General features: G+C 37.6%; 1 protein-coding gene across 3 annotated transcripts in view; it reads right to left on the bottom strand.

Annotated features, from left to right (window-relative positions):
* ZFAND3 (zinc finger AN1-type containing 3) overlaps positions 1-22,862 on the bottom strand; it is a 387,749-nt gene that overhangs the window by 113,703 nt on the left and 251,184 nt on the right. The window lies entirely within an intron of this gene.

The following is a 22,862-nucleotide window of genomic DNA, read 5'->3' as shown; positions in this document are numbered from 1 at the left end:
ACCTTCTGGTTAGCAGCCGATCTCTTAACCACTGTGCCACCTAGCCAACTCAAAAATAAAGTACTTAGGAATAAATCTAACCAGGGACGTGAAAGACTTATACAAAGAAAACTACAAAACACTACTGCAAGAAACCAAAAAAGACCTACATAAATGGAAAAAGATACCATGCTCATGGATAGAGACTTAACATTGTGAAAATGTCAATTCTACCCAAAGCAACCTATGGATATAATGCAATCTCAATTCAAATTCCAACAGCATTCTTTAATAAGATGGAAAAACTAATCACCAACTTTACATGGAAAGAAAAGAGGCCCTGGGTAAGTAAAGCATTACTGAAAAAGAACAACAAAGTAGGAGAACTCACACTTTCTGATCTCTGAATCTATTACACTGCCACGGTAATCAAAACAGCCTGGCACTGGTACAACAGACACACAGACCAACGGAACAGAATTGAGAACCCAAAAGTAAATCCATTCACCTATGGATAGCTGATCTTTGACAAAGGGCCAAAGTCCATTAAATGGGGAAGAGAGTCTCTTTAACAAATGGTGCTGGCAAAACTGGATATTTATCTGAAGAAAAATGAAATAGGACCCATACCTTACACCATATACAAAAACTCACTCAAAATGGATCAAAGACCTAAATATAAAGCCTAAAACTATAAAGATCACAGAAGAATAAATAGGGACAACCCTAGGGGCCCTAATATATGGCATAAACAGTATACCAATCACAACTAAAAAGACCAGAAGATAAACTAGATGAATGGGACCTCCTAAAAATTATGCTCATAAAAAGACTTCTCCAAAACAGTAAAAAGAGAACCTACAGACTGGGAAAAATTTTGGGGCTATGACATATCCAAAAAGGTGTTAATCTCTAAAATTTATAGAAAACTTCAACACCTCAACAACAAAAAGACAAACAATACAATTGAAAAAATGGGCAAAGAATATGAACAGATACTTCTCCAAAGAAGACATTCGGGCGGCTAACAAACACATGAAGAAATATTCACAATCATTAGTCACTAAACCAAAAAAAAACCAAACCCATTGCCCTCAAGTTGACTGCGACTCACAGCAACCCTACAGCCACTAAAACCCAATGCCATTGAGTTGATTTCGACTCTATCGCCACTAGAGAGATGCAAATTAAAACTATAATGAGATACCATCTCACCCCAACATCAATGGTACTAATCAAAAAACAGAAAACAAATGCTGGTGAGATTAGAACTCATACACTGCTGGTAGGAATGTAACATAGTACAAACACTATGGAAAACGATATGGCGCTTCCTTAAAAAGTTAGAAATAAAATACAATGTGATTCAGCAATCCCACTCTTAGGTATATACCCTAGAGAAGTTTTAAGTCGTGACACCAATAGACATATGTACACCCATTTTTGTTGCAGCATTATTCACAATAGCAAAATGTTGGAAACATCCTAAGTGCCCATCAATGGATGAATGGATAAACTGTGGTATATACACACAATGGAATACTATGCAACAATAAAGAATAATGACAAATCCTCGGAACATCTCACAACATGGATGAATTTGGAGGACATTATGCTGAGTGAAATAAGCCAATCATAAAAAGACAAATACTGCATGAGACCACTATTATAAAAAAACAAGAAAAGATTCACATATAGAGGGGAAAAAAAAGCATTCTTTGATGGTTACCAGGAAAGGGAGGGGAGAGAGGGTAAAGTACTAAATAGAAGACACGTGGTAATACGGGGCAAGGGAAAGGCAATACACTGTACGGGGGAAATCAGTACAACATGACAAAGGCAAAGGAAGACACTGAGAGGAACACAAGAACTAACAGCAACTATTGCAATTACTGTAACAGACAATCTGCAACAACAGTATTAACAAACAACAATTTATGAAGGGATACACAGGTAGATAAGTATGCTAAAGAGGCATGGGAGGATGTAAGCGGGCGTACCCACCTGCAGATATAGGTTAGGTCACGGATATCTCTACAGATATATTTGTAGATGTTGCATGTATACTAATATAGACAATAGAATACACAAGGAGCACAGTTATGGAAACTTCTTAGGCACAACTAAACAATTCCTGGGATGAAGATACTAGGCTTGAAGATTAAGGACCACAGACTGGGGGCCATATATGTCAACTGGCATAACATAGTGCATAAAAACAATGTTCTACATCCTACTTTGGTGAGTAGCATCTGGGGGTCTTAAAAGCTTGCAAGCGGCCATCTAAGATACAACTCGTGATCTCTTCCTGTTCAGAGTAAAGGAGAATGAAGATTCAAGGGGGCAATTAGTCCAAAGGACTAATAGACCACACGCACCACAGCCTATACAACCTCGAGACCAGAAGAACTAGATGGTGCCCAGCTACTACCATCGACTGCTCTGACTGGGATCACAACAGAGGGTCCCAGACAGAGCAAGAGAAAAATGTAGAAAAAAGAATCAAATTCATAAAAAAACAAAAAAAGCAGACCAGACTTACTGGCCTGATAGAGACTGGAGGAACCCCCTGACTTGGAATTGCAGCCATTTCCAGAAGCCATCTTCCAGCCAAGCAATAGACAGGCCTATAAGATAAACTATAACACCCGAAAAGAACGTACTGGGTAGAACAAACAATTATATGAGACCAAAAGGGCAACATTTGCCCAAAAGCAAAGATGAGAAGGCAGGAAGGGGCAGGGAAACCAGACGAAAGGCAATGGGGAACCCAGCGTGGAAATGAGGAGAGTGTTGATACAATGTGGGGATTGCAACCAATGTCATGGAACTTTTTGGTGTATAATTTATTGAATGGGAAGCTGATTTGCTCTGTAAACTTTCACCTAAAACACATAAAATATTAAAAAGAAAAAAGTATCAGTTTTGTATTTTCATTATAAACATAAGATATGTTCATTACAGACAATTTAGAAAACAGAGGAAAAATTTTAAGAAAAAAGCGTGAATATTTTGATACATTTCCTTCCATTTTTTTCTAGGTATTTTTTTTTAAAGCTGTGTTCCTAAAGTGAACATATACTTTTTTTGTATTTAAAAAAGCAGTCCATGCTCATTGTGAAAAATTCAAAATACACCTGTCATGGATTGAACTGTGTCCCCTAAAAATATGTGTCAACTTGGTTAGGTCATAATTCCCAGTATCGTGTGGTTGTCCTCCATTCTGTGACTGTAATTTTACGGTGAAGAGGATTAGGATGGGATTGTAACACCCTTACTAAGGTCATATCCCTGATCCAACGTAAAGGGAGTTTCCCTGGGGTGTGTCCTGCACCACCTTTTATCTTACAAGAGATAAAAGGAAAGGGAAGCAGGCAGTACCCAGAGCAGAGCATGCCCTTTGGACCTGGGGTCCCTGTGCGTGAGAAGCTCCTAGACCAAGGGAAGACTGATGACAAGAACCTTCCTCCAGAGCCAACAGAGAGAGAGAGCCTTCCCTGCAGCTGACACCCTGAATTTGGACTTCTAGCCTACTAGATTGTGAGAAAATAAATTTCCCTTTGTTAAAGCCATCCACTTGTGGTATTTCTCTTACAGCAGCACTAGATAACTAAGACAATACCAAAGAGTATAGAATAAAACATTAAAAGTCTTCTGTTTGTCAAACCCCTACTGCCACACTCCTCTCAGAGGCCATCATTATTAAAAAGTTAGTATGTAGCTTTGCAGACCTATCCTATGCATAAACAAACATATTATTCTACAGTTAATATATATATATGAAGCTGGTAGAGGGTGACTGGAGTTAAAGCTTCCCAAGGTCCTTGTACTGTATCCTTAATATTGTTCAGAAGAATGGTAGACATACTGATTTTAATGTTAGACTTTGCACGTTAAAATTTTAAGTGTAATCAGTAGAACCCTGGAAAAAAGGAATAAAGAAAAGTTATTCCAATAGAAGATAGGTAAGAAGGAAAAAGACAGCAGAGAAAAAAGCACAGTAAATAGAAAACATAAAAAGATGGTAGAAATAAATACAAACGTATCTGCAATGGTAATAAATGTCAACAGACTAAATTTACCAGTTAAAAGAGAGGAAAAAAAATCCAGATTGAATAAACAAAATCCAGTTATATATAGTTTACAAGAGACACACTAAAAACATAAGGATAAAGGAGATTTTAAAGTGTATAAAAAAATACAGCAAATATAAATGAACAGAAAGCCAATAATAGCTATAGTACTGTCAGAAAATGTAGAGTTTAAGGCAGAAAATGTTATTTATAAAGAGGATAATCATATAATGGTAAAAAAAAAATTCATCAGGAAGATAAAATAATTCTAAATCTATATGCACCTATTAAAAGCACCTCAAAATATGCAAAGTGAAAATGGTTGTATTTATGAAAAACTGACAAATTTACTATTATAATGGGAAGATTTTAACATACCTAGCCTCAGACAAAATAATGAGTCAAATTAGAGAAGATTAATAAGCATACATAGACCCCTGTACCCAACAATTAAAGAATGAATTATTTTCAATCACATTGAAAATATTTATAAAAACTGACTAAAACCTGCTTAAACCTTGACCACATATTAGGCTATAAGGCAAGTCTCAACCAATGCCAAAGAATGAGTAAGATACAGATAATATTATCTGTCTACAGAGCAATGATTAAGTTAAAAATTGATAAAATTTTACATATTTAAAAAATATACTTTAAATGCATGGGTCAAATCAGAAATTATAAAATTATAAAATATTTATAATTTAATGATAAACTACTCCAAATCAATATCTGGTAAAGATGCACATCCATTACCTACAACCTACTCCTTTTATTCCTATGGGTATGCCTGACAGAAACTCAACACACATGTTCAAGGAGACATGGACAAGGGTGTTAATTATATATCGTTTGCAATAGTAAAAAATCAGAAACAATCTAAAGGTCTATGAATTGTGGTATATTCAAACAATGGATTAATGTACACAGTGAAAACAAATAAGTATGGCCATATACACAATATGAATGAATCTCAAAATCATTATGTTGAAAAATCAAGTCACTAACATAGAAAGCTTGTACTTGCCTAAGCCTTAAAAACAGGCAAAACTCAGTTAATATACTGTTTAGGGATATATATGTTAAAATTAAAGAAAAATTAAGAATAGTGTTTACCTCTTAGGTGGAGGGAATGAGATGCAATGGTTAGAGGCATACAAATATTCAAAGATATAGGTGATGTCTATCAACAGAGAACAGATTAAAATGGTATGTTCTTTTAACAGAATGCTCTATAACAGTTAAAATAAACTAGAGCTCCAAGTATTATGGAAAAATCTCAAAAACAATGCTGAGAGAGAAAAGCAAGCTATAAAAGGATAGAGTACAATATTTATATAAAAATTAGAATGTATTAGAAGTACCACATTTGGATACATAATTACAGTATAAAAACATGCATGGAAATGATACAGCAAATTCAGAATAATTGTTATTTCTTGGGAAAAAGACAGACAGAACAGGAGTATTCAATTCTACCTGTAATCTTTGTATTTCTTAAACTGGCGGTGGGTATATGGGTGTTAATATTATTATCTATATTCTTTGTATGCCTGAAATATTTCATTTTAAAAATATAATCCTAGCGTATGAAGTGCAGATTACGCTTTACTATGTCAATTCGGAGAAGGAAAAGATGATTCCTGACAATTTCACATAGCCTTATCTTTCGAACCACAGAGAAGCTGTTGCTATTATGTTCTCTAACCTCATCAGAATCCCTATGCTTTGACATATATTGAGCATAAGAAGAGCTAGTATTTTTTTAATGATGCATTTAACCATGTGCCAGGCACTGAACTAAATGTCTTATGGATACAACTCATTTACTTTAATCCTGAGGATAGCCCTAACAAGGCAAGTATAATTAACATTATTTTATTCGTGAAAAAACTGAGGCTCAGAAAGTTTAGGTTATTTGTTCCAAGTTAACAGCTAGTAAGTACCAAGGTCAAGGAGCCCTGGTGGCGCAATAGTTAAGCACTCGGCAGTTAGTGGGGGCAAAGTCTTGGCAATTACAGCCTAGGAACCCTATAAGGCAGTTTTACTCTGTTCTATACAGTTGTTATGAGTCGGAAACAACTTGATGGCACACAACAAGTAGCACTCAGGATTTAAACACAGGTCTGTCTATCTGACATCAAAATCCATGGTCTTCAATCACATCCACATGATCTAGAACAGTGAGCACTCAGCTGACCCAAAGGAGAGGTCTCAAGGTAAAGCCCCCAACCATTTCCAGCAACACTGGTAAGTGCTAATGGATTTAGCCAGTCACTAACTTGTTGTGCAGATAAAGTGATCTAAAGTCTTCACTGCATCTTTTCTGTATTTTTTCCTTCTAGCTACCTTCTTATTCTTCAATGTTTTGACATTTTAAAATTGCCTATTATCTCAACGTTATTTGTACAGCACCTTCAGAGAAAATGATACTGCATAAGTAGAAAGAAAATGCTACAATAATGATGCTTCTTTTTTATGTTATGTCATCTCATTAGCTCTCCTATGTCAATAATCATCGTGTCCCTCCCATAACCATCTAACATTTCATTGGAAATGTGATAAGGCCCTAAAAGAACTGAAACTGAGTCATCACTGTACCATCTAGCACAATCCCGAACGCCTGAGACAGACACATACATAGAAACTCACTACTCAAGCACAATAACCCTTTGAAGCTAAATGTCATGGATTGTGTCCCCCACAAAATGTGTGTCAACTTGGTTAGGTCATGATTTCCAGTACTGTCTGGTTGTCCTCTATTCTGTGATTCAGTTTTATGCTAAATAGGATTAGGATGGGATTGTAACACCTTTACTAAGGTTACATCCCTGATCCAATGTAAAGGTAGTTTCCCTGGGGTGTGGCCTGCACCACTTTTTATCTTAACAAGAGATAAAAGAGAAGCAAGCAGAGAGTTGGGGGATCCCGTACCACCAAGAAAGCAGTGCTGGGAGCAAAGCTTGTCCTTTGGACCTGGGGTCCCTGCGCAGAGAAGCTCCTAGTCCGGGGGAACACTGATGAGAAGGCCAACAGAGAGAGAAAGCCTTCCCCTGGAACTGATGCCCGAATTTGGACTTTTAGCCTACTTTACTGTGAAGAAATAAATTTCTCTTTGTTAAAGCCAGCCACTTGTGGTATTTCTGTTATAGCAGCACTAGATGACTAAGACACTAAAAGAAGTTGTTGTCTAAAGACAATTACAAGGTCCCTCCCACCCAAACTCCAGCCCATGCTTGCCACGCAGCTCCTCTGGTGCTCAGGTACTTTTAAGTTTTATTTATGAATCTGTAGTTGACACACGTACCTTCTTTTAACCCAGCTTTCCACTACGCCTTGTCTGTGCTTCCACAAGGTGATGGTGTCATGAAATCATCAGGCTAAGAGTATTCATTACAAACGAAACTGGCTGCTCACAAAGAAAACCAGTAGAAGCTCTATACATTCTCTGCTTAAATTCGATATAGAACCCAGGAATCACAAAATTTTACAACCAGAAGTGATTTAAAGATTCACCTCAATTCTCTTGTCTTACAGATAGAGAAAGCAGGAGCCAAGAAAGAAATGTTAACTCACCAGAAATTCACAGAGCTAGTCCTAAGAGTATTCTAACTCTTTCAGGCCAAAGTTAGCTTGTGCAATACCAAGAGCTTTAGAGTTACATCTGTACTCAAATCTTGACTTCGCTATTTACTGGGCATATGGCTAAAAACAAACTTTAATCATTTGGGGTCTTGTCTGTAAAATGAAGAAAGAGGATTATTCCTACTTTACATGATACCATGTGTTAAATAAGATAATGGACATAAAGTATCTAGCACATAGGCACTCAACAAATGACAGGTATTAAAAATAAAAGGTATTTTTAAAGTTTAAAGAAAAGGTCATGAAGTAAGAGTTATCTCCTCCTTTTGGGCCTGATGTTTCTGCGTCATAGTTCTTACTCTCTTGTCCTTTTCTTTCTGAATCATCCACCATCCAACTTTCAAAAAACAAAAATCCCAGAAGTGCACTGCAAGGATGAAGGTGTGCAGATTTATATCATATGTCAAAAAAAAAAGTAAACAAAATAAGGAGCAGAGAGACTGTCTCCTGTCACTCTATTCCAGAAAGAAGAGCAGGTGAAGGGTTCAGAAATAGCCACTTCATTTGATTCAGACACAGTAATGGTTTGTTTACTTGTACAATTCTCACATAAATGGGAAAACTAGAAATCTCCAAGCTTATCCATTTCTATAAATGAGAAAAAAATTAGGTGTTGTTATCTACTTTCATAAATTGGTGGAGTTAATGATATATCCAAAGGTGTAAACTTGTTCTTGAATAAAGCTGTGAGTCTGAGAGAGATTTATGATAAAGCTTTCGTTATTTGTAAAACCCAAGTAAAAATCTCAAACTTCAGTGGGATTACTGCAGCATCAACTAAGGGGAAAATAATTTCTCAACAAAGGTACTCTTGGAACCTGAAGTTTCCAGAAATGGGATGTCTTCAGGGTTAAGGAAGTGACCTAATGGCCAAAATGGCCAGTGAAGTCCCTGAAGGTGGCTGCCCACATACACACTGCACATATTTTTCTCCACTGTTTTCAGAATGATTCTTCACAGGTCAATCTTCGTTCTACAAAATGCACCTCAAAGGCTGGGAGCACCATGAGAACACCTTTCACTGCTCCTGCTGACTAGCCTATTCACTGGGACAGTCTCAGTGGGCTATACCTTACCTAGCCATTACTCATAAGCCACCTTGGATATGCACACATCCCATTCTTTATCTCTCAGGTGTACTATACAGATTCTGCAAGATGCTTACATCACTTAGACCTCACTCCACTTCCAGATTATGACAATAAATATGTCTTTTTGAGTTATTTATTCAAAGCAGTCAGAGAATACACAGAAGTAATTTGGAAAGGATTTCAGTAAACTTTCTTTTTTGAGAATAAATTGTCTTCTTTTTAACCACATCCGTTTTTTCTCTTAGCAATGTGTCATGAACATTCTTCTCTGTCAAATATAGATCTGTGTGATCACTGATGTCTAGATCACTGATGTCTATGATTACATGTTTATTTATAGATATATCAAATTAAACCAATCCACTAATGTTATACATTTTCAGTTACCAAATTTTCATTATTATAAGCAAGACTTCATTGAACTTCCTTAGGTTATATTCTAGAAGTAGATCAACTGGATTAAGAGAGGATGCATGTTTTTAAAGCATTTGGTACTTCATTGCCAAGTTCCTTCGGTGCAACACTCTGTGATTTTCCACAGCACAGGACTTAAACTATGGTATCTAAGAATCATCTGTTCACTTGTCAGTCTTCCACATTGTACAGGGCCAAGGACAAAGATGGTCTCAATAAATGTTAACTGGAGAACAGGTGGTCAAATGTTTTCCTGTAGAAATCCTATCACTAGATTACATTTAGAACTATTTATCAATTGTTATTTTAAATCTTTTACAAACTATCTTTGTGTGCCTCTAGCATCATCTGGCTTATCATTTCTGAAAGATACAGTGCTCAATACCTGTGAATTTCTACTTTCATAATAAGTAGACATGAGAAATTCAACTCCACTTACTGTAACTCACTCATTAAATCCAATCAGCTCACTAACAAGGCTTCTATATCATTGCTACAGATACTAAAGCCATGTATAAAGAAAATCAAATGGGAGGTGAAAGGTGAACTAACAGTTTTTAAGTGCCCACTATGAACAGGTACTCTGTTGGGGCTTTACATTCATCATCTCATTTAATTCTCAAAATACACTTTGGGCAGCAGTGTCATCGCTACATTTCAGCAGACAACAGTGGGGCACAACGAGACTGGACAACCTGCCCCCTCCTAACAATTGCCAGAGCTGGGGTTTGAGGCCCAGGTTTATCAGACTTCAATATCCATGCTTTTCTTGCCATAGTATGCACCACTGAAGCAACCACCTCCCAGTTTACCAAAAAGTAATAGCCTGCTGCCTGAAGGGGATACTGTGCAGTTCTCACATTCACGTTCTTAGTCTCTAAACCTTATATCACAGATTACAACTCTATGTGCCCATGTGCTTTAATCTGGTATCTCACACCACACCATAAAATGCTTCACATTTCAAATAGTTTAATAAAATGCTGCCAAGGGCTTTGCTTCTCAACCCATGGGACGCAAAGCGGAAAAACTGCCCCGGAAGGTTTCCAAGGCTATAAATCTTTACGGAAGTAGACACGTCTTTCTCCTGCGGAGCAGCTGGTGGGTTCGAACAACTAACCTTTCTATTCACAAATGAGCGCTTAACATACTGTGCCACCAGGGCTCCTTTGGTTCATGCAAGGCACCATATAAAAGTCTCTTTTAACAGAGCAGCACAGTGGTTAAGCGTTAGGCTGCTAACCAAAAGGCTGACAGTTCAAATTCACCAGCCGTTCCTCGGAAACCCTATGGGGCAGTTCTACTCTGTCGTATAGGGTTGCTATGAGCCAGAATCAACTGAACGGCAACGGGTTTGGTTCTGGGATTTAACAGAACAGGTTCTGTCCATAAAAGGTTATAGCCTCAGTTCACAGGTATTTCTAAGTTTATAAAACTGTCTCCCTTCCTTCTCCAAAAATCACAATCCTGGGTCTTCTATTTTAAAAAGCTACAAAGCCATTAGCAACAGCCAGCCAATCCATAAACTGGGCTTTTAGGCTTCTGATTAAAAACTTAATAAAATCCTAGTAGTTGGATATTAACCTGGGTTAACAGCCTCTGCAAGAACAAACCAGTTTAAACAAAAGTTACCAAGTACCAATGGACCCATTACCATTAAAAGCTTGAAATGCATTCACCCTGGATCCTAATTTATGGGAAAAACTGTGTCTATTCAATGTGGCTGGGCTCATTTAAACCTCCTTTCACGAGTAATCTCTTTTAAATCATTCCTTTAAAAAACAACAACCAAAAAAAACTTTACCTTATCAGATTCTCACCTATGCTCTTAAGATCATGTTCCTAATTATTCATGATTATCCCAGAATAGTTAGACTGAATCTATTTTGCTTCTGCTTGCTTTCAGACAAGTTTAAAATATATATTTATAACACAGACACACCACATACATATATTCCCAAAGATGATGGTAGATGACTCCTGTCCTGTGTTCCCTATCTATGCCCATATATCTTGGTATATACGCAAAAATTAAAACAGACCTTGCCTTCTGTCCTTCTCGTCACCTCAGAAGATGGAAACAGCATCCACCCAGAGAGTGAAGCTAGAAGCCTGGGAGTCATCTCAGACTCTGTATTCTCCTTTCTTTAATTCTACATTTCAAAGATTACCAAGTCTAGTCATTTACAGCTCCTAAATCTCTTGAATCCATCCACTTCTCCATTACCACTGTTACCCCACGAGTCTAAGCCATCATCATCATCTGTGAGATCCCTTCGACAGCATCTAATTGATTTCTTTGCGTCCTCTCTTGGCCTACTCCAATCTATTCTCAACAAAGCAAACAGAGTGATGTTTTAAAAAACAAATTCTGATGTCACTTCCCTGCCTAAACCCAATGGCCTTACTACTTCACCACTAGTAACTGGTCCTGATAGGACTCAAAAGGTCTCTAAAGTCACTTCCTGTTTGCTTTAATTCAGACCACAAAGCTGCAAGCTTTTATTTGAGGCTAGAGATAATAGTACCAAAACAAGACTGGCTCCCAAAAGCATGTGCTTCTTGCAAAAATAGTCAAGAAGAGAATATATGAAGTTGACAAAGCTTACAAGCAAAACTCTTATTGGTAATTAAGCTTATTTTATAATCTGGTTTATCACTGAAATTATACAGTCCCTAGATTCTTCGCACCTATACAGCCTACTGCTCAGAAGTGTGAACTAGCAAAAAAGTTATTTGGAGAAAAGCTTGTTTCTTATACACCATTTATTGTGCAGACTACACAGTTTTCCCAGTAATAGTGTCTCATATTCATTTACAGGGCATAAATTAATGTGTTAACATTACAGCAAATATCTAACAATCCATTAGTACTACAATAACATGCACAAGAGACACATTTACCTCATTTCAGTATAACCACAAAATGTGTCATTAAAAAAAAAAAGATTGAAAGCACACAAAGTTTTCTGAATATTGTGACATTAATCTAATTCCAACAATATGAACATCTGATGATGTGTATGCATGTATACATCCTATACATAGAGCTCAACTGCCAAAATTACCAATAGGGGTTGTAGAAAAATCAGGCAAAACTGGCACAATAGGCAAGTTAGAACTTCAAAACAAAGCAAAACAAAACAAACCGAAACACCTGTGACCTATCCATTTGCAGCTGATCCCTGGTACCATTAAACACCTCCCTTCAAGCCATTAGTTTTTACTGTCTTCATGAATCACTGCAATGGCACCAGTGTGGCACAAATGTAACTGCTAGAAAGGCTGGGATCTGGAAGATTTTTCTCAGTCCAGACCTAATGTTTCAAATGTCCTATAAAGACTTAAGTGACAACAGATTAAAGAATCAGAAAAACATTTGTGAATAAATTAGAAACAATAGCCAGGTTACCCCCTTTTTTTAGATCACTAACTGTTTTCAAAATTGCATCCACAGTCTTTATGCTACCAGGCCTTCTGCCTTGCAGAAGTGATAAAAGAAAAGGCGGGGCGGGGTGGGGGGAGAAGAACAATAACTCCTACTGGTACCTCTGTATTCTAGGGGCCAGGGGCAGTAGTGTTCCTCTTCCTGCCCATTGAGAGTGTGTGTGAGTGTGTGTGTGTGTGTGTGTGCACGTGCGTGTGTGTGTGTGTGTGTGTGTGCCCTTTAAGTGAAAGTTTACAATTCAAGATAGTCTCTCATACAAAAATTTATACATACACTGTTAGTGACCCTAGCTGCTCTCCCTATACTGTGATAGCACACTCCTCCTTTCTAGCCCGGATTCCCCATGTCCATTCAACCAGCTCTTGACCCTCTCTGCCTTCCCACTTTGCCTCTGGACAGGAGCTGCCCATTTACTCTCATGTATTTACTTGAGCTGAGAAGCACACTCTTCACAAGTATCATTTTATGCCCAATAATCCAGTCTAATCTTTGAAGAGCTGGCCTCAGGCATGGTTTCAGTTCTGGGCTAACAGAGAGTCTAGGGGACATGTCTTCCAGGGTTCCTCCAGTCTCAGTCAGACCACTAAGTCTGGTCTTTACTAGAATTTGAGTTCTGCATCCCACTTTTCTCCCGCTCCGTGAGGGACTCTGTTGTGTGCCCTGTTGGGGCGGTCATTGGTGGTAGCCGGGCACCATCTAGTTCTTCTGGTCTCAAGTTGATGAAGTCTCTGGTTTATGTGACCCCTTCTGTCTCTTGGGCTAATACCTTCCATGGTGTTCTTCATTCTCCTTTACTCCAGGTGGGTTGGGACCAACTGATGCATCTTAGACGGCCGCTCACTAGCTTTTAAGACCCCAGACACCACTCACCAAAGTGGGATAATACCTTTTTAACTTTGCCCCCTTTGTCTTTGCTTCCCTCTATCTATGAGGGCAGCTCTTGCCTTTAATGAGCTATCTTTGCCCCTGATACTCCATTTCCACTAAATTCTCAGTCTAATTGTCTCATTCCAGGTTCACACACCACCAATCTTCATTTCTCTTGCAATGAAGCCTTGTGGCCAAGCTGACCATTTCGTTTGTTTCAGGAAATTCAATTCTGGTTGGCAGTGTTAACTTTTGAGACACACTTTCCCCCCAAGATAAAACTTGCAAAACGTTCAGTACAAATAATTATTTTTCAAGCAATGCCGTATGGTATATTTTAAGAATGTCCAACTTCCCAAAGAATAACAGAACACACACTGATTTAAACTATTAAGAGAATTCCTTTTAAGGGATGAAGTTACAGGTTTACTAACATAACTAACAATATTACATCTATTAAAGCATTTATCAGGAGCTGTTCAGAGAAGAAGATCATATTTTCACAAGATCCAAAGGTGAGGACTAATTTTTATGCAATGACCCCAAGGTAGCAGAAGAATACATGATGTTTGTATAACTCACAACCCCCAAAAGGCATATGCCTAAAAGCAAAAATAGTATTCTTCCTAAAGAGCACTATGACAATTATGAAAAACCTGTACTGTAATTAAGGAAAAACTTGTTCTTCCTCACATAAAGGCTATCTACTACAGATATAAGAGATTTCTCCATTGATGAAAAAAGCTTATGCATAGTTATCTACATATCCTCTGCATAGAATGGTATTTAGGAGTATAGAATCTGACTGCCTGAGTTCAAATTCTGGCTCTACTTCTTAACAGTTCTATGATCTTGGCCAAGTTAATTATCTTTTTATGCTCCAGTTTTCTCCTTTTCTAAAATGGAGATAATAATAGTATCTACCTCAAAGTTATTGTGTGAGTTACATTAGATAACACATGTTAAAAAGTCTTAGAAAAGTACATGGCACATAGTAAATCTTAAATTAATCAGAATTATTATTATTCTGCCTCCTTGCACATAGTTAAAAAAATTGCCAGCTTGAGATCATGACAATGAAAATAATTTCTCTGGTACTGATCAACGACCAGATGGTTATTACACTTAAGCCCCTGGCTTCATTAACAGTGTACACTAATAAGCCAATTCTGGGGTTACAAGTTCACAAAGCTTTCTGGGACAGGCAGGTATTATAAATGTATGAATTCAGCTGGTCTAAGACAACAGGGAGTGGTGGTTACTGTGGCTAATTAACAGTAAGCCTCACCTAAAGGCATGTAATTTCAAATTTAAAAACAAAATAAAGCCCCCCAAATACAACAAACGCATCTGTACCCTGCAAACTAATAGTGTAAGACTCCTTATGTAAACTGAGACAAAATTATTTATTATAAAAAAGAAGTTTTGTACATTGCATTATTAATTCTCTACATCAGTAAAGAAATGATTCATCGGATATATGTGAAATAAATGTAAAGAGTAAATAGGAAAGTACAGTGGTATAATATAAAGAAAATCAGAGACACTCAAGTTTGAACCCTGGCTAAGCTACTTACAAACTCTGTGACCACATCAAAGCAACTTTATTTATGCTTCAGTTTCTTCATCTGCAAAAATAATACCTACTGACTAGGGTTGTTGTGAGGATGTGAGATAATATAAGTGTCCCTCACAAAGCAGGTGCTGAATAAATTTTTAAATGAGTAACAAATGAATGCTAAAAAAAAACTCACCTAGGTCTAGAATACATTCTTAATCTAGGGTTCTTATATTAACCAGGTTTGACTAAGCTATGCTGTAATAACAAGCGACCCTAAAATCAAGAGACTTTACAACAACAATGACTTTTTGTTTTGTTTTTGCTCACATTACAGGTCCATTAAGGGTAGGGTAGCAGCTCTGCTCCATGTATCTTAATTTCAGGAATCCCGAATGAAGAAGTGGCCCTAAATGGGATACTGCTGGCCTCAGGGCAGAGGGAAAAGAGAAATATAGGACCACATCATGACTCTTAAAGTTTCCACTTGTAAGTGGCCAATACTACAGTTCTAACTCTGATTCTCTTAGCTGATTGCTGGACAATGTGAGCTGGGAAAAAAACTTTGAGCTTACTATCAAGTTGCATCAAATTCTATTATCACCTTATAAAAATCTGTGTATATGAATGCAGTAAAACCACATTAAGCTGATACTGGTTTCCTGAAAATCAAGTGTTATCTGAAACAACTACGATTCCCAGGCAACTGAAAATTCTGTTCTTTATAAAATACCAATCTGACCCTAATGATTGCAACTCAGGCTCACTTCTGATTCTCAAATGGACACAGACTACTAAGTCAATTTATAAAAATATTTATAGCTCCCTATCAAACAAAAAAAACAAGTTACTAGAAAGTCCTTCTTAGGAACCAAGTCCCTCATACTTAAATAATCTAATCTTGTTTTGTCTAAATTTCATCTAAGACAGGTAAAATTTGGTATAATTAACCCATTTAAAAATATTTTTCATTTGGGAGTATGCTTTTTATTTGCAAGCATGTGTAAATGTGTTTTGAAGGGCATGGGGAAGAAGGGGGAGTTAGCCATCTGTCACGGTTTGAATTATGTCCCCCCAAAAATGTGTGTATCAATTTGGCTAGGCCATGATTCCTGGTACTGTGTGATTTTCCTGTATGTTGTAAACCTGCCTCTATGACGTTAATGAGCGAGGATGGGTGGCAGTTGTGTTAGTAAGGCAGGACTGGATCTACAAGACTGGATTGTGTCCTGAGGCAATGTCTTGAGATATAAAAGACAGAAGTGAGCAGTGAGGCAGTGGGACCTCATACCATCAAGAAAGCAGTGCCAGGAACAGAGCGCGTCCTCTGGACCGGGGTCCCTGCACAGAGAAGCTCCTAGTCCGGGGGGACACTGAAGAGAAGAAGGCCGACAGAGAGAAAAAGCCTTCCCCTGGAGCTGACACCCTGAATTTGGACTTTTAGCCTACTTTGACTATGAGGAAATAAACTTCTCTTCATTAAAACCATCCACTTGTGGTACTTCTGTTATAGCAGCACTAGATGACTAAGACACCATCTAAAATTATCTTCCAAACATTTAATGGCATGTGATACAGTAAAAAATTCCTCCTTCTAAAGTTGTGTTGGCACTTAAACAAATTAAGTGATAATATCCTATGTAGATACAACTCTCTTTCTTACTCTTACTCTATGTGGACCAACAAAAGGCTCTGTATATCAAAATTCTTTATAACTTCTAATTTAGACAATTAATTGGATTTAGATCTTGTAATAGTCTAAGGTACTAACCATTAATTCTGACCAAGGGGAAAAAGGAAAATAAGATATATTTTAATCTTTACCACTGGTACTCACCAGCCATAGATAATGCCTTGGCTTTTAATGAGGGATGTTATAAGAAAGAGCCACGTGAAACACACCGTTTTTTGTTCACTAAGTTAACTACACTTCCCACTATCAACTTTAGGGCACAGGGATGTTGACCTTTGAACTGTTTATACTTCCATTTTTGCTTTGACCACTAGGAAACTCAGATCTCAATCTATACTCCATCTCTAGCAATATACAGAGGTTTATTGCATGAGTGTATGTGTTCAAATTCCTCATCTTCATCTTACTAATCAATCTGAATTTTTCCTTTGGCCTGGTTTCTTCATTTAAAAAAACAACATATTGCACTCCATATATTATTTTTTACTAAACTACCATTTTTTGAAAAGAGGTAGTAATAGATAATTAAATAAAAATAAATACTATAATCTTACTATTTACGTGAAGATTTCAGAGATAAATATTTACAAATAGTATATATTTGTATCTGCATCTATATTTAAGTGAAGGCTACTGATATAACCAAAAGGAAGGAAAATTATTAGGAAAATGTATGAGTATATCAAATTAGGAATAAAATTCCACATGAACTGCATTAGAATTTCTATATGATGAGACCAGTTACAGATTTTATTTCATTTTCTCTTTCAGGCAGAGCAAAGAATGCATGCAGAAGAAATACCAGCTAGTACATTATATATGAGGACCATAGTTGTGGATTTTTTCCCCTCATTTTACCTTTCAGGGCAAAGAATAGATGCAGAAATATCAACTAAATAGAACCAAACAGGTTTTAAGCCATGACTAAATAACAGATCTAAAAATGTGAGGAAGTGAAAAGTAATGGACAAACAAAAATGAACAGAGGATGCTTAGGGGACTACCTACAAAATATCAAAAGCAGTACAATTTCCCCTGCAGTTTACACATCCATTGTCTCAGCACAAATCATACAAACCTAAAAAGATCTACTCGGAAAAGAAAAAATAATTACTTTTGCATCTTCAAATGTATGTTGTCAAGACCAAAACATCTCCCCAATACAACCAGCCCCAAAGCTCTCAGTTCACGAGAAGTGATTTACCATTTCAGTTGGCTTTATATGTAACACTGTATAGTGCAAACTCAAGGGAAAAGGCTAGCATGTCAAGGAAGGTTGCAGCACATTTCCAATTTCTGTTTTAATATTGTGTTTATCAGTTTGATCGATGTTAAATTCCATTCATCTTTTTTTCCTAAAAACTAAGAATGGGAGTGACAAAGAAAAGTACATTCTCTTCAACAAAGTTCTTGCTGAGGCATTAAAGATGCCAGGATGCCTAGTCAAGAGTGAACTGTGAATACAGCACTCAGGAGCTCAAGTTCTTCTGCAAGATGGCTTAAAAATGAGTTTTTCTTTCAATGTTATTCATTTCAAATGGTGGGGGGTTGAGGGAGAATACAGTAACAACATTATTTGGCTGCAGAGATCACAATGTTATCCCATTCTAACTATCTGACTAACTATCCTTACCTTCAACTAAATTAAAATCCAGCAATAAGTTTTGTTTCCTTTCTTTTTTTTTTCCTCTAAATCAATTTTTTCTGTCAACCATTTAGTTAGGGCCAGAAATAAATTCACCATCAGTAGTAACTTGTACATGCCATGGTGAAGGAAAATGGTACAAAGGGTCAGTTGAAAGGGGAAAAAATAGCAAAATGGCTTAGACTAGCAGTGATTACAATGGGAGGGCCAGATTAAAACATTTTGGATTGGTTTTTGTTAAACTGGCTACAACTATCTGTACTGGAGAAGCTGTTCTTTCCAACTACTCCCCTGACAGATTGTGTCCAAAATAAGTATTATTTTTCACCCTGTTATTTAAAAATTATTTCATAGAATACACACATGTAATTCTGGAACTGAAAGAGCTTTTAGAAATATGTAATCTACTCAAGGTTTTCAATCTAAAACCATTTTCAAAGGTACCAGCAGTATTTTAAAGAAACAGATGGAATAGAAATATATATATATATATATATACACACACACACACATGCGTACACTGCATATGTTGTTAGGTGCCATCCAGTTGGTTCTGACTCATACCAACTCTACGTACAACAGAAGAAAACCTGCCCAGTCCTGCGCCATCCTCACAATCATTGTTATGCTTAAGCCCATTGTTGCAGCCACTGTGTCAATCCATCTCTTTGAGGGTTTTCCTCTTTTTTGCTGACCCTCTACCTTACCAAGCATGATGTCCTTCTCCAGGAACTGGTCCCTCCTGATAACCTGTCCAAAGTATGTGAGATGATGTCTCACCATCCTCACTTCTAAGGAGCATTCTGGCATGTACTTCCTCCAAGACAGATTTGTTCGTTCTTCTGGCAGTCCATGGTATATGCAATATTCTTTGCCAACACCATAATTCGAAGGCATCAATTCTTCTCTGGTCTTCCTTACTCACTGTCCATGCATATGAGGCAACTGAAAATATCATGGCTTGGGTCAGGTACACATTAGTCCTCAAAGTGACTATTATGTATCTTTTATATATAATAGTGTATTACTTATCTTTGTTTTTTTTAACACTTTAAAGAGGTCTTTTGCAGTAGATTTGCCCAATGCAATAGTTTGTTTGATTTCTTCACTGCTGCTTCCATGAGTGTTGATTGTGGATCCAAGTAAAATGAAATCCTTGACAACTTCAATCTTTTCTCCGTTTATCATGCTGCTGCTTACTGGTCCAGGTGTGAAGATTTTTTTTTTTTTTTTAGTGTTAAGGAATAATCCACACTGAAGGCTGTAGTCTTTAGTCTTCATCAGTAAGTGCTTCAAGTCCTCTTCGCTTCCGGCAAGCAAAGTTGCGTCATCACAAGCTGTTAATGAGCCTTCCTTCAATCCTGATGCCGTGGTTCTTCTTCATACAGTCTAGTTTCTCAGATTATTTGCTCAGCATACAGACTGAATAAGTATGGTGAAAGACAGCACCCTCTCCTGATTTTGAACCACACGGTATCCCCTTGTTCTGTTCAAATGACTGCCTCTTGGTCTTTGTACAGCTTCCACATGTTCTGGAATTTCCATTCTTCGCACATAGTAAGGTTAAGTTTTGTCTTATAAAACTTTTAATTTTGTTATATACATTTATTATGCACATATGTATGTGTATATTGGGTCAAAATGTAAAATGTACTTCTTACTGTAGGTCATAGTGAAAACACTGCAATACCAATGATGTGGCACAACATCTTCATTTTATAGCTGGACTCCAGGACAACTGACAACAACAACACGGCACAGAGAAGGGCTTGTTAATCACTGTAGCAGTAACTCAAGAGAGAGAAATACAGAAATGTTTGACCTTATAAATAAAATGTGATATATACACATAATGGAATATTATTCAGCCACAAAGAGAAGCAAAGCTCTGATACGTGCTATGACATAGATGAACCTTAAAATACTATGCTGAGTTAAATAAGTCATACATGAAAGGAAAAAATTGTATGATTTCACTTACATGAAATATCCAGAATAGCCAAATGCATAGAGACCAAAGTTTATTAGTGGTGACCAGCGACAAGAAGGAGGAGAATTTGGGGAGGAGTGGTATTGCAAAAGGAGTTTGGGTTAAGGGTGATAAAAAAAATTGGAAATGGATAGTGGTTATTGTTGCACAATACGGTGACTATAATTAATGTCACTGAGTGGTACACACAAAAATGGTTGATGAAATGGCAAATGTTTTGTTATATATGTTTTATCACAATAAAAATTTAAAAAAATAATAATAAAGTCTGATCCTAGAAGGAAAATGCCTCCCAACATGTATGTTAATTTCTAACTTTGCTGAGTAGATGTTTATTTCTTAACATAAACTATATACTCCTCTAATCATATATATTTTTAAATATATTCTAAAAGTCTGGTTCAGCAAGTCAGATAGTTGTGTGCTATTAGACCTGAACAGCACTGAAGAAAGATAAGTCCTTCTTTATCTCCAACTGCCTTTCTTGCAGCTGAAAGCCGGTAGTGACAAAATCTCCTTATGCTTCTTAAAAAGCAGCTCTGGAAATGTAAATCAAAGGATTAAACGTGCATATTTGTTCCCCCAAACTGGCCCACAAGTGTGATTTATTTAGTCTACACAAGATTGTAAATCTGCATATTTTTTAATCCAGCAATTCCACTTCAAGAAAATTGTTTAAAGGAAAACATAAAACAATTACAAAAAGATACATATAAAAAAAAACTGTAATGATGTAACAAAAGGAAACAGATACCAGTTTGAAGGAATTCCCAGTGGCCAAATCTGGACAACTGGAGCATCTAAAGAAATAAAGTTTGTAATGAATTATAATTCACTGAATAAAATAGGAACCATGGGTTCGTCTCGATATAATTAAAAAATGGGATAGGAGAAAAGCTCTCTCCCTCACAGTGAAAAGCAAACTCGTAAGTACAGAAGAAACGATGTGGTTAATAAAAATCCTCAACAGATGCTAGTGGGTAAACTAGTGGGTAAAATTTTGCTGAGAAACACGATATTAACATAGTCTCAAAGCATCTTCCCACAAATTCGTTATTACTTACAACGGGAACATAACTTTATAGTGGAGAGAACTGGGGACACCATCTTAGTCACATGTCTCCTGATATGATGCACTGAGAACATCACTTTTATGATATTTCTCTCATAAAATGTACAACTTGAACATAATCATGAGGAAACAGCGGAAAAATACAAATTAAGGGACATTCTACAAAATAACTAGCCAGTACTGCTCACGAACATCAAGATCAAGAAAAACAAACCACCAATCAAAAAGAGAAAGTTCTCATCGGATCCCAGGCAAAATGGCGCTCTAGGCAGAAGCACCACATGGTCCCTGCACCACAAAGATCCGAAAAACTAAGCCGAACAGAGAAAACAACAATCCTGAAACCCTAAAACATCAAATGAAAAGATAAAGAACTCAGCCAAGCACCAAATGGAGTGAGAAAACTGACAGAGAACGGGGAGCAAGGAGAGATTCATGCAGAGGTCCCCTACCAGCTAACGTAGCGCGGATCCGCCATCTTGGACTCCTATAGGAGACCAGCAAACAGGGGGTACGAGAAAGCAGCTTCACAGAGCTTCCAGTGAGACAAAACAACAGGTAATTTGCGATATACGCTTTCCCACTCCCCACCCTTCTTCACCCCCACTCGGCCTCCTCTGCTTCCCGTGGCCACAATCTATTGTCCCGGAAACACCCGCTGCTTGGATTCCACACACCCGAACGGGCCGGCTCTCTGAGTGCCATTTGTTGCCTGCTGGTGTTGCTTTTTTCTGCTTCTTTCGATTTCTTCCTTACCTCTCACCACCTCCCCCTCCTTTCGCTCAAACACCTGGCTCCTTGAGCTATCTTTGCTTCTTCCTCAGGGGATGCAGAGCTCCAGTAATTTGTGATATACGTTTTCCCACTCCCTACCCTTCTTCACCCACACTCGGCCCCCTCTGCTTCCCACGGACACAGTCTCTTGTCCGTGAAACACCGGCTGCTTGGATTCCACCAGCCTGCACTAGCTGGCTCTCTGAGTGCCATTTGTTGGCTGCCGGTGTTGCTTTTTTTCTGCTTCTTTTGATTTCTTCCTTACCTCTCACCACCTCCCTCTTCTTTTGCTCAAATAACTGGCTCCGTGCACCATCTTTGCTTCTTCCTGAGGGGCTGTGGAGCTCAGTTCGAGTGTGGAGCTGCTTCCCAGTCTGGACTGCCATGCTGGTGGGATCCCGGGGCTTATGTTCGTTTGTTTTGAATTGTTTGTTTTCTTTTCCTTTTCTTGAGTTGGGAGCCCTTTCTGGCCAGGCGGTACTGCGTGGCAAGGAGACTACCCCCTCGGCTTACACAGACATGCAGAGGGATCCCTGAGAGCATTTCTTTTCTCGTTGTTTTTATTCTTCTTTTTTGGGGGGGGCTTTTCTTGTTCTTTTTTTTTTTTTAATTT

Source organism: Trichechus manatus, unplaced genomic scaffold, assembly GCF_000243295.1.
Source record: "Trichechus manatus latirostris isolate Lorelei unplaced genomic scaffold, TriManLat1.0 scaffold00065, whole genome shotgun sequence".
NCBI classification, from domain to species: Eukaryota; Metazoa; Chordata; class Mammalia; order Sirenia; family Trichechidae; genus Trichechus; species Trichechus manatus.
Note: the sequence above shows the minus strand (reverse complement) of the source record. Positions and strands in the feature narration are given on the sequence as shown.